The sequence below is a fragment of the Amphibalanus amphitrite genome, unplaced genomic scaffold (assembly GCF_019059575.1).
Source record: "Amphibalanus amphitrite isolate SeventyFive unplaced genomic scaffold, NRLGWU_Aamphi_draft 001031F_arrow, whole genome shotgun sequence".
Taxonomy (NCBI): domain Eukaryota; kingdom Metazoa; phylum Arthropoda; class Thecostraca; order Balanomorpha; family Balanidae; genus Amphibalanus; species Amphibalanus amphitrite.
The window spans coordinates 159,556-163,502 of record NW_024882525.1 but is presented as its reverse complement, the minus strand read 5'-3'; positions in this window follow the sequence as shown (position 1 = coordinate 163,502).

Below are 3,947 nucleotides of genomic sequence, written 5' to 3'. Positions count from 1 at the left end.
TGAAATTTGGTTTCCCTCGACAAATTTGACAGGGCTATCGAACGCCGTTTGAATTTTCCGGATCCGTCCAGTAGTTTCGGAGATACGGGGGGGGGGCAAAAAAGTGCCCCCCCCCCCCCACCGCGCGGAAGGTGGCTGGTAGGCCCACCGCCTGCCGGGTTAATGCGCCGGCCACCGCGAGATAAAGACGGCGTCGGCGCGCTGCCGACGGACAGAGCGCGGGGGGAGACGGAGAGAGCGGCGGAGGAGGGGAGCCGTGAGCCGAGCCGCCTCCTCAGCGGGGCCGATGAAGACGCCGTGACGGCCGGCGGCAATAAAGGAGCCGCCGGTGGCGCGCGCATAAATAACGGGATCACACAGCCACCGCATATAGCCGGCGGCGGCGGCGGCGGCGGGACGAACGGCCCCCGGCGAGACGGCACACCGGAGGGCGGCGGAGACGGGGACTACGTCGGGCCGTGAGCGATCGGCGGGGAACAAAGGAGACCGAGTGACACTTTGTGAACTGCAGGACAGGATAGCCAGTCAATTGCAGAACTCATAGAAGGGCAGGTAGAGTGTGTGGAACTTACTTAAGTGCCTGTGAGCTCATGTAGTGATATTTGAGTGGGCGGAAGAGGTAGAAGAGGTGGAATTGTATCGCGAATGTAGTCAAAATAACTATACAAAGATACCCTAAATTCTTTTTAAGTTGATTGGTTCGATTCTGAAAATAGATACCAAAAATGCCAAGACATGGTAAGCGGAAACTAAGTAACACATTAGCAGCATTATAAAATCAGTCATGTTCAGGCAGTAAAAGGGTAGTCGGAATAAATTAAAATCAATTCGCCGCTGACAAATGTTAAAAATGACCAGCATTAGTATGCTGACATGCGACGTAGACATTAGCTGGGAATTTGAGTTTGAACACAATGATTGCAGTGCGCGCGCAGCTGCTGACATCAAAGGAAAATCTAACACAGGTAGGTACCGAAAAGGGAATGCTGGTGATTGAAAACAGTAAGTGCCCACTACCGCTGCCCAATGAGCTGATTTATCGTCACCGAACAGTAGCGAAGTGGACTGAAATGTCATACCCGTATCAGATAGGTATATTGCCCCACTGATACATTTGTAAGCAGGCAGACCACAGCACGCAGACATTAGGACGTTCCAAAATAGGGCGAGCACATAAACTGCATGACGTCATGTACCTAGGTAATTACATTTTGTGGATCAGACACGAGGGCGCAGCCTTACCAGCTGAAGTTGAACAAAGTTGGAGGCCAAACTTGACGGATGACGCGGCTCCGCCGAGGGGGAACAGAAGCGGATCCGGTCACTTCAGAGCCGGACAGAGGGACACCCACCGACTTCGAGCGCCTCCTGATACCGGAGCAGGACCGGAAACAGGCGCTACCTGATACAACAGCAGGGCCGATACCAGGCGCCACCTGATACAGGAGCAAGACCGATACCAGGCACCACCGTCTCAGAGCAAGACTGAGAATAGACCGATATCGAGCGCCCTTTAAGAACAAGACCAATACCAGTCCAGAGCAGGGTTGATACCAGAATTTGGACTGATACCAGGGCTGATAACAGATATGGAGTACGGCCGATACCGGGCGCCTCCTGTTGCAGGAGCAGGACAAAATCTAGGGCCCGCCTAGTCTCAGCGAGACCAACACCAGGTGGCAGCTAACCGAAACAACACCAACACCACCACCACACCGGAACACCGCGAACGGGGTGCAACTGCGCTGCGAGTTGCGACACGACGCTAAGCTGCCCACGGGGCGCGGCGTCAGCGGCTGCAGCTTGCACCTAATGCGCAGGCATGCACGCCTCCATGACCAGCGCAATGCCGTCAGCGCCGCTCAGCGAGCCGCCAAATCCGCAGACGCCCACACGTTTCGGGAAATGGCTGCCACAGAGCGCGGCCAACTCCGCGGTCTGGTCCGCCGGCGATATGAAGGTGCCGGCGGCGCTGGACGCCCCTGCTGACTCCGCCGACCGGGGTCCGTCCAGCACGCGTTGCACAGTGCCGAGAGCGGTGTCCAGTTCCACTGCCCACAGTGGCATATCCAGTGTCCACTGTCCACAGTGGCGTGTCCAGTCCAACGCCGCGTCCAATAGGGCAGCGGGGCGCGCGGCAGCGCTAGGAGCGGTGGGCAGGATATAGTGGTGTCCGCGACCCACGTCGGCCGGACACGTGAGGCATCGTGGGCGCACACCTGCCTCATTGGCTCATGAGTGCAGCACACACACAGTTTGATGCATTATCAAACACAAAAAGAGCATAAATTGGGAGACAGGAAAAGTATCAGTGAGTGGATATTGGATGCATCGAAATGTAAGAAGGATGTCAAACTTATGACTCATTAGAGCTCAGATATCAGCTGACACTGTTACTGACAACAATCCGAACAGCTGGATAGATGGATAGATATGACTCATTTTTGTCTTTTGGCGGATACTGGATAAGCTAATGCGCTACCTATCTGTCAATTAATATTTCAATATACTTCTTGGCTATACCACAAAATGATAGTACACTTGACCTGGAGTGACAGAATAATCAGTACATAAGCATTATCAACAACATCTTAAATCAACATTCCATAAATTCTGGTTTTGTCGCAGTTGGAAACCAAACGCAATTGAATCAAGCGTCCCAAAGTTTAAGTTAAAATACAGGCCACATAATTTTTTTAACTTTTATAGTTAAGTTACATATATCTCTTCAACAAAAGTAATTTCATTAAACAAAAGATTACATAGAATTGTATCCATTCTTGACAACTCATAGATGAACGTGCTAATTCATTACAACTTGAACTTGTCCAGCATCATCCAAAAGAATGAGAAGTAAATAAGGATTATAAAATAAGAGGAGGTGTGAATCCCTTACGAAAATGCACAAAATATAAATAAATGCCATTAGGATCATCGCAGACAAATTGAAATTGCGCATTATTTACTTACCTTCTATGTCATCCCTCTTCGCAGCCGTATCCTTATGGACGTTTGGTTCTGATGTGCTTCTTTTCCTGGAGAAGAAATTTCGCACTGTTTTTGCACCTTTCACTTCCTGTTCTGCCATGATTTTGGCCAAAAATATTCACTTTTACAGTTTACACTCATCTACCACAAGCGCGCCATGACAGCACCGCTGCTACCTGTTGATGTTTATCAGCTGCCATATTCCAATCAAAAGAGATACCATATGAAGGAGCTGGTAGAGGATTTACCTTCTGCTACAAGTTTCTCTTTACAGTTTGATGATATTTCGTCCCCACACAAACAATTTACGTAAGATTATACGACTATTAACGACATAAGATGGATTTATCCTAAAAAAAAATAGATAAAAAGGCTTACTGGTCTGATAAAGTCTTCTAATGATAACATTATTCTTGAACGTACCATTTTAAGCAGCAGCCTCCTGCCTCACCGCAAGATGACGCCACCCCCAAACCGACTTGCATGGGTGCAAGCATGGGTGGCACCAGAGTATATAGGTGGCACTGCCTGCCGCTGTGCATGCATCGTGTTCTATCTTTTAGAGATGGCCTTGCGCTGTGCATTGGTCGCCGGATGGGTAGCACAGCCCTCTGTCGCCTGCAGCTTTTGTGTCATACAAAAGCTGTAGTTTCAAATGATGATTTCAGATTTGGTCTATCTATATTATTTTCAGAATGAGCCATGCCACCTGCAAGCCGTGTATGCGCTGGCACATTGCCTGGTGTAAGGTGTTCCAGGTAATTACGCCCGAAAACGTTGTGTCCTTCATCGTCTCACCCTGCAAGTTGCGCTCAGCGCTCAGCCATCTGAACTAGCACGTACTCAACCAAAATCAATAAAAAAGCAGCGTCCCAGCTCTTCACTGATGCCTTTATCAGAGTATCCCCCCGTCATACGTCCTCGGTCCTGCTCGTCCCCCGTTCTCTGCAAACCATAGG